The sequence below is a fragment of the Oncorhynchus kisutch genome, linkage group LG4, assembly GCF_002021735.2.
Source record: "Oncorhynchus kisutch isolate 150728-3 linkage group LG4, Okis_V2, whole genome shotgun sequence".
Lineage (NCBI taxonomy): Eukaryota > Metazoa > Chordata > Actinopteri > Salmoniformes > Salmonidae > Oncorhynchus > Oncorhynchus kisutch.
Genome location: NC_034177.2, coordinates 15,825,603 through 15,839,228, shown reverse-complemented (window position 1 = coordinate 15,839,228; position 13,626 = coordinate 15,825,603). Strand labels below are relative to the sequence as shown.

The following is a 13,626-nucleotide window of genomic DNA, read 5'->3' as shown; positions in this document are numbered from 1 at the left end:
CACCACCCTGGTTAGTCACAGCCCCGTAGGTACCCATGTACAACACCCAGGTAAGGCACAGCCCTTTAGGTACCCATATACACCACCCAGGTTAGTCACAGCCCCGTAGGTACCCATGGTCACCACCCAGATTAGTCACAGCCCCGTAGGTACCCTAAACACCACCCAGGTTAGTCACAGCCCCGTAGGTACCCATATACACCACCCAGGTTAGGCACAGCCCCGTAGGTACGCATGTACACCACCCAGGTTAGTCACAGCCCCGTAGGTACCCATGTTCACAACCCAGGTTAGTCACAGCCCCGTAGGTACCCATGTTCACAACCCAGGTTAGTCACAGCCCCGTAGGTACCCATGTACACCACCCAGGTTAGTCACAGCCCCGTAGGTACCCATGGTCACCACCCAGATTAGTCACAGCCCCGTAGGTACCCATGGTCACCACCGAGGTTAGTCACAGCCCCGTAGGTACCCATGTACACACCCCAGATTAGTCACAGCCCCGTAGGTACCCATGTACACCACCCTGGTTAGTCACAGCCCCGTAGGTGCCCATGTACACCACCCAGGTTAGTCACAGCCCCGTAGGTACCCATGTACACCACCCAGGTTAGTCACAGCCCCGTAGGTACCCATGTTCACAACCCAGGTTAGTCACAAACCCGTAGGTACCCATGTTCACAACCCAGGTTAGTCACAGCCCCGTAGGTACCCATGGTCACCACTCGGATTAGTCACAGCCCCGTAGGTACCCATGGTCACCACTCAGATTAGTCACAGCCCCGTAGGTACCCATGGTCACCACCCAGGTTAGTCACAGCCCCGTAGGTACCCATGTACACACCCCAGATTAGTCACAGCCCCGTAGGTACCCATGTACACCACCCTGGTTAGTCACAGCCCCGTAGGTACCCATGTACACCACCCAGGTTAGTCACAGCCCCGTAGGTACCCATATACACCACCCTGGTTAGTCACAGCCCCGTAGGTACCTATGCTCACCACCCAGGTTAGTCACAGCCTCGTAGGTACTGATGTACTCCACCCAGGTTAGTCACAGCCCCGTAGGTACCCATGTACACCACCCAGGTTAGTCACAGCCCCGTAGGTACCCATGTTCACCACTCAGATTAGTCACAGCCCCGTAGGTACCCATGCTCACCACCCAGATTAGTCACAGCCCATAGGTACCCATGCTCACCACCCAGGTTAGTCACATCCCCGTAGGTACCCATGGTCACCACCCAGGTTAGTCACAGCCCCGTAGGTACCCATGTTCCTAACCCAGATTAGTCACAGCCCCGTAGGTACCCATGGTCACCACCCAGATTAGTCACAGCCCCGTAGGTACCCATGGTCACCACCGAGGTTAGTCACAGCCCCGTAGGTACCCATGTACACACCCCAGATTAGTCACAGCCCCGTAGGTACCCATGTACACCACCCTGGTTAGTCACAGCCCCGTAGGTGCCCATGTACACCACCCAGGTTAGTCACAGCCCCGTAGGTACCCATGTACACCACCCAGGTAAGTCACAGCCCCGTAGGTACCCATGTACACCACCCAGGTAAGTCACAGCCCTTTAGGTACCCATATACACCACCCAGGTTAGTCACAGCCCCTTAGGTACCTATGCTCACCACTCAGATTAGTCACAGCCCCTTAGGTACCTATGCTCACCACTCAGATTAGTCACAGCCCCGTAGGTACCCATGTACACAACCCAGATTAGTCACAGCCCCGTAGGTACCCATGCTCACCACCCAGGTTAGTCACAGCCCCGTAGGTACCCATGGTCACCACCCAGGTTAGTCACAGCCCCCTAGGTACCCATGGTCACCACCCAGGTTAGTCATAGCCCCGTAGGTACCCATGTACACCACCCAGGTTAGTCACAGCCCCGTAGGTACCCATGTTCACCACTCAGGTTAGTCACAGCCCCGTAGGTACCCATGTTCACCACCCAGATTAGTCACAGCCCCGTAGGTACCCATGTTCCTAACCCAGATTAGTCACAGCCCCGTAGGTACCCATGGTCACCACCCAGGTTAGTCACAGCCCCGTAGGTACTGATGTACTCCACCCAGGTTAGTCACAGCCCTTTAGATACCCATATACACCACCCAGGTTAGTCACAGCCCCGTAGGTACCCATGTACACCACCCAGGTTAGTCACAGCCCTGTAGGTACCCATGGTCATCACTCAGATTAGTCACAGCCCCGTAGGTACCCATGTTCCTAACCCAGATTAGTCACAGCCCCGTAGGTACCCATGGTCACCACCCAGGTTAGTCACAGCCCCGTAGGTACTGATGTACTCCACCCAGGTTAGTCACAGCCCTTTAGATACCCATATACACCACCCAGGTTAGTCACAGCCCCGTAGGTACCCATGGTCACCACTCAGATTAGTCACAGCCCCGTAGGTACCCATGGTCATCACTCAGATTAGTCACAGCACCGTAGGTACCCATGTACACAACCCAGATTAGTCACAGCCCCGTAGGTACCCATGCTCACCACCCAGGTTAGTCACAGCCCCGTAGGTACGCATGTACACCACCCAGGTTAGTTACAGCCCCGTAGGTACCCATGTTTACAACCCAGGTTAGTCACAGCCCCGTAGGTACCCATGTACACCACCCAGGTTAGTCACAGCCCCGTAGGTACCCATGTACACACCCCAGATTAGTCACAGCCCCGTAGGTACCCATGGTCACCACTCAGATTAGTCACAGCCCCGTAGGTACCCATGTACACCACCCAGGTTAGTCACAGCCCCGTAGGTACCCATGTACACCACCCAGGTTAGTCACAGCCCTGTAGGTACCCATGGTCATCACTCAGATTAGTCACAGCCCCGTAGGTACCCATGTTCCTAACCCAGATTAGTCACAGCCCCGTAGGTACCCATGGTCACCACCCAGGTTAGTCACAGCCCCGTAGGTACTGATGTACTCCACCCAGGTTAGTCACAGCCCTTTAGATACCCATATACACCACCCAGGTTAGTCACAGCCCCGTAGGTACCCATGGTCACCACTCAGATTAGTCACAGCCCCGTAGGTACCCATGGTCATCACTCAGATTAGTCACAGCACCGTAGGTACCCATGTACACAACCCAGATTAGTCACAGCCCCGTAGGTACCCATGCTCACCACCCAGGTTAGTCACAGCCCCGTAGGTACGCATGTACACCACCCAGGTTAGTTACAGCCCCGTAGGTACCCATGTTTACAACCCAGGTTAGTCACAGCCCCGTAGGTACCCATGTACACCACCCAGGTTAGTCACAGCCCCGTAGGTACCCATGTACACACCCCAGATTAGTCACAGCCCCGTAGGTACCCATGGTCACCACTCAGATTAGTCACAGCCCCGTAGGTACCCATGTACACCACCCAGGTTAGTCACAGCCCCGTAGGTACCCATGTACACCACCCTGGTTAGTCACAGCCCCGTAGGTACCCATGTACACCACCTAGGTAAGTCACAGCCCTTTAGGTACCCATTCACACCACCCAGGTTAGTCACAGCCCCGTAGGTACCCATGGTCACCACCCAGATTAGTCACAGCCCTGTAGGTACCCATGTACAACACCCAAGGCTTGTCCTTGACTCAGGTTTGCTAAGTAGCATCATGATAGGCTTTTGCTCTGTTAACAACCAAGATGGCATTGAAAGGTACAGTAATGAGAAGGTAAGGTATCTAATCTGTTGTTGGTTGGTTGTTATTAATAAGCAGCTGTCCCATCACTGATATCACAGGATGATGATAAGCAGTTTATTTACATACCTGGTGTCAATCAATCCATACCTTAAGGGGATTAGAATTGTAAGCATATGTATAGTAAGAATCTGTATATGCTTACTGTAGGTAACTTTCCTTCTCCCCATAACCACCCACCTAAATGAACGGCTGCAGTATGGTGACGAGACAGCTGTTTGTGCCGCACGTAATCCTAGCAGTGTCAAAATCAATTACACAGGGCTAAATGAAATGGTAATGGAGCGGTCTCTGAGTTACCTACCACCTGCTCACTCAGTTTCTACCCTTCGCGTACCACTGTGCTGGCATAGTTTTTTTCCCTCCTATCGCTCTCCCCTTCCCTTGCTTTCTCTCTCTGAGGTCGCTTATTTCCATAATGGCTAATCTCGGAGCTGCTGGGAATATAACTGTCGCTGTCGAGAAATGAGCTTTTCCCCTGTGCTCCAAAAGCCAAAGAAACACAGAGAATGATTACAAAACATATATTAATACTAATAGGAATTCCAAAAAACAATAATTCCGTCGTACCCCCGGGGCATGGCCAACATCACAAAAATACTCTTTCTGATCAGGCGCTGTGCTGTGTGCAAATGACTCAGAGAAGGATAACTTTTTAGTTGTCTTTGTTATTTTCTTTCTTCTGGAATATGCATGCATGGGTCTGTGTGAGTGCCGAATGTGCTGCTACACTGCAGAGAGTGGAGAAGTCATTCCACTGGCACACACTGTGTTTGGCGGCGGTGGCTTGCCCTCAGATGAACCAGGGCCGGTTTGGCCCAGGGAAGAGAAAAAGAAAGCCCATTAGCGAGTTGGCTGTCTGGGGTGAAGGGTCAGGGGGAGGCAGGGGAGATGGAGAGCCCTAGGGGCTGGGGTGGTTCCCTTGGGCTCCACTGGTAGGGTTGGGGTATCTCCATGTAAGGCTAATTGGACAGTTCCTCTGGGGTAGGGGCACAGTACTTGTTTCAAGGGAATATTAAGCAAATTGATAGATAACGCAAATAGCGATAGGAATGGTTTTCTTTCTCTCATTGAGGAGAAGCTGAGGGGAAGCTGTCGGGGGGGGGGGGCAGTGTTTTTGTCAGCGAGCATGTGATTGACCTGCGAGTCCTCACACATTGACTGACTTCAGCCTCATTCTGTGCACACAGTGTTGAGTATCGGGGATAGGTTTTTCCCCCCCCCCAAACGGTTAGTTTTGAAACAGAAAAGCCAAAAACAACATACTTGTCTTGTTAGACAATATAAACAAAAAGTTAAGTATTTTTGCCAACTGCCAGACAGAAGCTGAAAAGTAACAATGGGCAGGATATCAGTGATAATTAGAAACATTTGAGCTACTTTGGCCTGCATTCAGCATCGACGTTCCGGATATTCTTTCGAAATTTAACAAGCCAGGATATAATCTACGAGTTTGATGCCGGGTGAGACTGTCCCAGTTCAAAATTGAGGTCTACCATGTGAAGCAGAGGGGTGCGTGTCTTTGGCTATGCCGGATTAAGTGATATGACATGCTATTCTATAAAATAATTTATCCGTAATTAATATTACCTGATTGAGCTAATCATGTAAATGTAATTAACTAGAGAGTCGGGCACAACAAAATAATATTTATAGAGCTGTTATCTTCCAAATAAACTCTTAAAGACCCTAGTAATATTTTATATCAATAGCAGTCAATATTAATCTTCATCTTAATTCAGTCTCATCTGAAAGTTATAAATTCTTGGTTATCTGCACGAACCCTGGCTAACAAGTTGAACCAGCAATACAAAATTGGGTTTAATTATTTATTTACTAAATACCTAACTAATCACACACAATTACACATACACATAATTAAATCATAACTTGATTACAAATTACGTCATAAAGGGAAACGTCCCTAGTGGGCGGAACAGATATGACAGCTGGTTACACAAAAGAAAAGGGTCTGGGTTTGAGTGAAAGATCGGGAAGACTGAGGAACAAAGGGCAAAGCTGTGCTATCGTAAATACAGTATCTTATGCATTCTAAATTACCGCCCATTTGGAAAAAGAAAATGCAATAAATATTTACTCTGAGCTGCGCTTCGGTAGGTTGGTGGTAGATGGAAGGCCGTGTTGCCCAACCAAATTCCTTTGTCCCTTGAAGAATGTCTCTGCTGGTAAATTGAATACGTTGTAGTAACGTAGTTGTGTGGTAGATGGGATACTCTGTCTGTTCCTTCCTAACCCTCGTTTGCAGCGGCTGTTGCTAACTCAACGGCTAGGAGGTATCTGTCACGCCCTGGTCAGTATTTTGTGTTTATCTTTATGTATTTGGTCAGGCCAGGGTGTGGCATGGGGTTTTTGTATTGGGGTGTGTTTTGTCTTGGGGTTTTGGTGTTAGTATTGGGATTGTAGCGTAGTGGGTTATCTAGCAAAGTCTATGGCTGTCTGGAGTGGTTCTCAATTAGAGGCAGGTGTTTATCGTTGTCTCTGATTGGGAACCATATTTAGGCAGCCATATTCTTTGAGTTTGTCGTGGGTGATTGTCCTTAGTGTCTTTGTTCCTGTCGCTGTGTTAGTTGACAAGTATAGGCTGTTTCGGTTTTCGTTACGTTTATTGTTTTGTAGTGTTTGTGTTATTTCGTGTTTACGTTTGTTTGATTAAAAATGGATCGCAATCTACACGCTGCGTTTTGGTCCGGCTCTCCTTCACCACACCTAGAAAGCCGTTACAGTATCCCTTCTGTAGTGAATAAGAGTTCAAAGTTCATACCATTCGCAACCAAAGCTCACGCTGATGTTGGCTTCGTTCTGTAGTTATTATCTGAATCATTCTGACATCGGACCGTCATCCTCGGAACAGGAGGTTACATTGTCGTCAAGGGCTTATATAGGAAGGGAGAGGAGGGCGTGTTTGAAAAGTTGTATAGCCCATGTCCCTTCACAGGGGTGGGCCACTGATTGAGCAGAGCCCTATCTTATGAAAACCCATCTCACATTTTAGAATGGAAAACGGGGGAAAGAGGTATTTATGACTGTTTATGACCTACCCCCAGGCCAACGTCATGACAGGGGTATACTACAAAACAAGATCAAGAAGTTAGCCAGCTAACTTGTCTAAATATTCTAAAATCACTTGTTATTTTTTTGAAAGATGAGCTTGAAATGGGTATGGTTGAATTGACCCAACAGCAAAAAAACACATCTAGGTGGAGTTTTCATAATTAACCAGAAAATTGACAGTTAGCTGGCTAACTCCTTGATCCTGCTTTGTAGTATACCCCTCAGGTCCCTGTGGACAAACAGAGGCTGATCTACAGGAGTAGGCATCTTGAAGATGGCAAGACACTGGAACACTGACATCAAAAAAGGTAACACTATCTACCTTAAACTCTGCTCTGTGTTAGAGGTGGCTGAAGACAACTGAGCATCATCGACTTGAGACATGAAACTCATAAAGTATGAAAAGCAGTCAATATACAGTACCAGTCAAACGTTTGGAGACACCTAGTCATTCAAGGGTTTTTCTTTATTTTTACTATTTTCTCAATTGTAGAACATCACAACTATGAAATAACAGATGTGCAATTATGCAGTAACCAAAAAAGTGTTAAACAAATCAAAATATATTTTATTTTTTGAGATTCTTCAAAGTAGCCACCCTTTGCCAAGATGATAGCTTTCCACACTCTTGGCATTCTCTCAACCAGCTTCATGAGGTAGTCACCTGGAATGAAAGTCCATATTATGGCAAGAACAACTCAAATAAGCAAAGAGAAATGACAGTCCATCATTACTTTCAGACATGAAGGACAGTCAATCCGGAAAATTTCAAGAACGTTGAAAGTTTCTTCAAGTGCAGTTGCAAAAACCATCAAACTGGCTCTCATGAGAACTGCCACAGGAAAGGAAGACCCAGAGTTACCTCTGCTGCAGAGGATACGTTCATTAGATTTACCAGCCTCAGAAATTGCAGCCCAAATAAATGCTTCACAGAGTTCAAGTAACAGACATATCTCATCATCAACTGTTCAGAGGAGACCGTGTGATTCAGGCCTTCATGGTCGTATTGCTGCAAAGAACCCACTACTAAAGGTCACCAATAAGAAGAGACTTGCTTTGGCCAAGATACACGAGCAATGGACAATCTTTCCTTTGGTCTGTTGAGTCCATATTTGAGATTTTTGGTTCCTACCACCATGTCTTTGTGAAATGCAGAGTAGGTGAACGGATGATCTCCTCAAGTGTGGTTCCCACAGTGAAGCATGGAGGAAGAGGTGTGATGGTGTGGGGGTGCTATGCTGGTGGCAGTGTCTGGGATTTATTTAGAATTCAAGGCACACTTAACTAGCATGGCTACCACAGCATTCTGTGATACACCATCCCATCTGGTTTGCACTTAGTGGGACTATCATTTGTTTTTCAACACGACAATGACCCAACACACCTCCAGGCTGTGTAAGGGCTATTATACCAATAAGGAGAGTGATGGAGTGCTCCATCAAATGACCTGGCCTCCACAATCACCTGACCTCAACCCAATTGAGATGGTTTGGCATGCGTCGGACCGCAGAGTGAAGGAAAAGCAGCCAACAAGGGCACAGCATATGTGGGAACTCCTTCAAGACGGATTGAAAATCATTCCAGGTGAAGCTGGTTGAGAGAATGCCAAGAATGTGCAAAGCTGTCATCAAGGCAAAGGGTGGTTACTTTGAAGAATTTACGAAATTTTGTTTAACATAGTTTTGATGTCTTCAATATTATTCTATAGTGTAGAAAATTATAAAATAAAGAAAACCCTTGAATGAGTAGGTGTGTCCAAACTTTTGACTGGTACTGTTCGTCAATAATAGTGAAGACATCAAAACTATGAAATAGCACATATGAGTAAGTGTCCGAACTTTTGCCTGCTACTGTATATTGGACCAAGGGCAGTTTTTCAGTATCACTAAATGTTTTATATTAAATGTTAGTTTTAAAAAGCATGGCCTATTTGAAATGTCCATTAATTAACACCTAAACATTGCAAAATAAATTATGGCCACAATTTAAAATACTGGATTAATAAAAGGGTTCAATCTAAAGCAACCTGGAATTACAAATGTTACAAATAATAGAGAAAAAACTAACATTCACTCAGTTGAGCAGTGCACCTGAAGAAACAAAAGGCAATATAAATGGTATTTCATGTTTGAAAATCTCGCATTATTTATCCAGATTCTGTATAAATGAGTTCAGTTCAAGGCTGAGACTGTTTCTCTTATTCATTTTATTGGCTAATTTGCTTTGACACTTAAATTATACATTTGAATCGATCAAGAATGGTTAACATCTTGTGTGTTTTCCATTGTTCCAACCAAAATGCATCCTGTCGCAAGGGAGCAATACTTCTGTGAACTCAATGAAAGTGTTAGGAGTGTGGTGTACACTGAGTATACAAAACATTAAGAACACCTGCTATTTCCATGGCATAGACTGACCAGGTGAATCCAGGTGAGAGCTATGATCCCTTATTGATGTCACTTGTTCAATCCACTTCAATCAGTGTAGATGAAGGGGAGGAGACAGGTTAAAGAATGATTTTTAAGCATTGAGACAATTGTGTTTGTACCATTGAGGGTGAATGGGCAAGATGAAATATTTGTGCCTTTGAACGGGGTATGTTAGTAGGTGCCAGGCGCACCGGTTTGTGTCAAGAATTGCAACACTGCTGGGTTATTCACACTCAACAGTTTCCCGTGTGTATAAAGAATGGTCCACCACCCAAGGACATCTAGCCAACTTGACACAACTGTGGGAAGCATTGTGGTCAGCATGGGCCAGCATCCCTGTGGAATGCTTTCAACACCTTGTAGAGTCCAGACAACTCAATATTAGTAAGGTGTTCCTAATGTTTGGGATACTCCCGAGGGACTCCCGAGTGGCGCAGCGTTCTAAGGCACTGCATCTCAGTGCTAGAGGCGTTGTCCGAGTTTGCTAATTGGCCCAGCGTTGCCCGGTTTTGGCTTGTGTAGGCCGTCATTGTAAATAAGAATTTGTTCTTCAATGACTTGCCTAGTTAAAAAAGGTTAAATAAAAAAAATAATACTCTCTATGTCAACTGCAGTCCTGCACCACAGTTAATTTGTCTGATTTGCTGCCGTGGCATTCAGCCCTGCCCTTGTAACATGGTCCAGCTCTTATGGCACGTCATGTGTTCTAGGACTTACAGGACAGGTTACTCTACATTTCATAAAGGACTTTAGATAATAGCAGCTGGAGGACAGGCTATGTATGTCTGGTCTAAATTCATGCAACATCAGTGTTTGGGTTATTGGAGTTCAATCGAAGGTCATTTGGCCTGTGTAACACCCCCAGCACTTTTTAAAGACTAATGCAGAGAATATTCGGTGATATTTTCAATTATAGCTACCTCAGAAGACCTCCCCTGGAGATAGCCTGCACTCCCTCTAGTTTTGTCTTAGGATTTAGGACCCTCCCTAAAACACTTAATCGAGCAGGCCTTTCTAATCGACCTGGCACGGGTATCCTGGAAGGATATTGATCTCATTCCGTCAGTAGAGGATGCCTGGTTATTCTTTAAAAGTGCTTTCCTCACCATCTTAAATAAGCATGCCCCATTCAAAAAATGTTGAACCAGGAACAGATATAGCCCTTGATTCACTCCAGACCTGACTGCCCTTGACCAGCACAAAAACATCCTGTGGCGTACTGCATTCGCATCGAATAGCCCCCGCGATATGCAGCTTTTCAGGGAAGTTAGGAACAGGCAGTTAGGAAAGCAAAGGCTAGCTTTTTCAAACAGAAATTTGCATCCTGTAGCACAAACTCCAAAATGTTCTGGGACACTGAAATCCATTTAGAATAAGAGCACCTCCTCCCAGCTGCCCACAGCACTGAGGCTAGGAAACACTGTCACCACTGATAAATCCACGATAATTGAGAATTTCAATAAGCATTTTTCTACGGCTGCCCATGCTTTCCACCTGGCGACACCTAGCCTGATCAACAGCCCTGCACCCCCCACAGCAACTTGCCCAAGCCTCCCCCACTTCTCCTTTACCCAAATCCAGATAGCTGATGTTCTGAAAGAGATGCAAAATCTGGACCCCTACAAATCAGCTGGGCTAGACAATCTGGACCCTCTCTTTCTAAAATTATCAGCTGAAATAGTTGCAATCCCTATTACTAGCCTGTTCAACCTTTCTTTCATATTGTTTGAGATCCCCACAGATTGGAAAGCTGCCGCGGTCATCCCCCTCTTCAAAGGGGGAAACACTCTAGACCCAAACTGCTACAAACCTATATCGATCCTACCCTGCCTTTCTAAGGTCTTCGAAAGCCAAGTTAACAAACTGATCACCAACCATTATGAATCCCACCGTACCTTCTCCGCTATGCAATCTGGTTTCTGAGCTGGCCATGGGTGCACCTCAGCCACGCTCAAGGTCCTAAACGATATCATAACCTCCGCCGATAAGAGACATTACTGTGCAGCTGTATTCATCGACCTGGCCAAGGCTTTCGACTCTGTCAATCACCACATTCTTATTGGCAGACTCAACATTCTTGGTTTCTCTAATGACTGTCTCGCCTGGTTCACCTACTACTTCTCAGAATTCAGTGTGTCAAATCAGGGGGCCTGTTGTCCGAACCTCTGGCAGTCTCTATGAGGGTGCCACAGGGTTCAATTCTCGGGCCGACTCTTTTCTTTGTATACATCAATGATGTTGCTCTTGCTGCTTGTGATTCTCTGATCCACCTCTACGCAGACGACACCATTCTGTATACTTCTGGCCCTTCTTTGGACACTGTGTTAACCAAGCTCCAGACGAGCTTCAATGCCATACAACTCTCCTTCCGACTCTCTCCAACTCTCTAAATGCATGCTCTTCAACCGATCGCTGCCCCCACCTTACCACCCGTCCAGCATCACTACTCTGGACGGTTCCGACTTAGAATATGTGGACAACTACAAATACCTAGGTGTCTGACTAGACTGTAAACTCTCCTTCCAGTCTCACAGTAAGCATCTCCAATCCAAAAATAAATCTAGAATCGGCTTCCTATTTCTCAACAAAGCATCCTTCACTCATGCTGCCAAACATACCCTCGTAAAAATGACTACCCTACCGATCCTTGACTTCGGCAATGTCATTTACAAAATAGCCTCCAACACTCTACTCAGCAAAGTGGATGCAGTCGATCACAGGCGTCACAGGCCGGCTCATAGCCTGTGGCAAGAATGAGGGGACACGAACAACAGGTATAGGCCAATGAAAAAGGTTCTTTATTGTAAACCAAAACTATTAACTTTAAACAAAGAAAAGGGAATGAGGTGTGAAAGTATCATAATGTAGGGTGTATGTAAAGTGCAGGGATGCGCGAATCTGTGTGTGTGAATGACTAAGTGAAAACTATGCAAAACTACAAAGGAACAAACAAAACAGGATCATACCTGGAGGAGCAGAGAGAGAGAGAGAGACGAGTGATTAGTGAAGCAGTTTATATACCCTGAGCCCAGGTGACTCCAATCACTAACGACCCTCCTCTGCCTGAAGGAGGAACTGCCCCTGCACTGCAGAGGAGCCGTGACACAGGGCCATCCGTTCTGCCACCAAAGCCCCATATACTACCCACCACTGCGACCTGTATGCGCTCGTTGGCTGGCCCTCGCTTCATATTCGTCGCCAACCCCACTTGCTCCAGGTCATCTACAAGTCTCTGCTAGGTAAAGCCCTGCCTTATCTCCGCTCACTGGTCACCATAGCAGCACCCACCCGTAGCACACTCTCCAGCAGGTATATTTCACTGGTCACCCCCAAAGCCAATTCCTCCTTCGGCCGCCTTTCCTTCCAGTTCTCTGTGCCAATGACTGGAACTAACTGCAAAAATCACTGAAGCTGGAGACTCATATCTCCCTCACTAACTTTAAGCACCAGCTGTCCGAGCAGCTCACAGATCACTGCACCTGTACATAGCCCATCTGTAAATAACACATCCAACTACCTCGCCCATACTGTTATTTATTTTATTTATTTTGCTCCTTTGCACCCCAGTATCTCTACTTGCACACTCATGTTCTGCTCATCTATCACTCCAGTGTTTAATTGCTATATTGTAATTATTTCGCCACTATGGCCTATTTATTGCCTTATCTCCCTAATCTTACCTCATTTGTACACACTGTATGTAGACTTTTTCTATTGTATTGTTGACTGTATGTTTGTTTATTCCATGTGTAACTCTGTGTTGTTGTTTGTGTCACACTGCTTTGCTTTATCTTGGCCAGGTCGCAGTTGTAAATGAGAACTATTTCTCAACTAGCCTACCTGCCTCTTAGGGATAGGCGGGACGCAAATGTCACAACTGGCCAATTGCCAGGGAAAATGCAGAGCGCCAGATACAAATAAAATACTATAAAACTCAAACTTTCATTAAATCACACATGTAGATACTCAATTAAAGCTACACTCGTTGTGAATCCAGCCAACAGTTCAGATTTTTTAAATTATTTTCGGTGAAAGCATAAGAAGCTATTATCTGATAGCCTGCACCATCTGCACCAGCAGTAAACAAAGGAGTTAGCATATTTCAACCCTGCTGGTGCTACACAAAACGCTGAAATAAAATATAAAACATGCATTACCTTTGACGAGCTTCTTTTGTTGGCACTCCAATATGTCCCATAAACATCACAATTGGTCCTTTTGTTTGATTTAATTCCGTCCATATATATCAAAAAAGTCCATTTATAAAGCGTGTTTGATCCAGAAAAAAACAGCTTACAAACTGTAACTGACAACTCAGGGAACAGAGAGGGGAAAGAAGAAAAAAAAATCTGAACAGTTAGTCCTCTGGGTTTTGCCTGCTACATAAGTTATGTT

General features: G+C 46.1%; 1 pseudogene; it reads left to right on the top strand.

Annotated features, from left to right (window-relative positions):
- LOC109889105 (WD repeat-containing protein 18-like) overlaps positions 1-13,626 on the top strand; it is a 132,529-nt pseudogene that overhangs the window by 113,026 nt on the left and 5,877 nt on the right.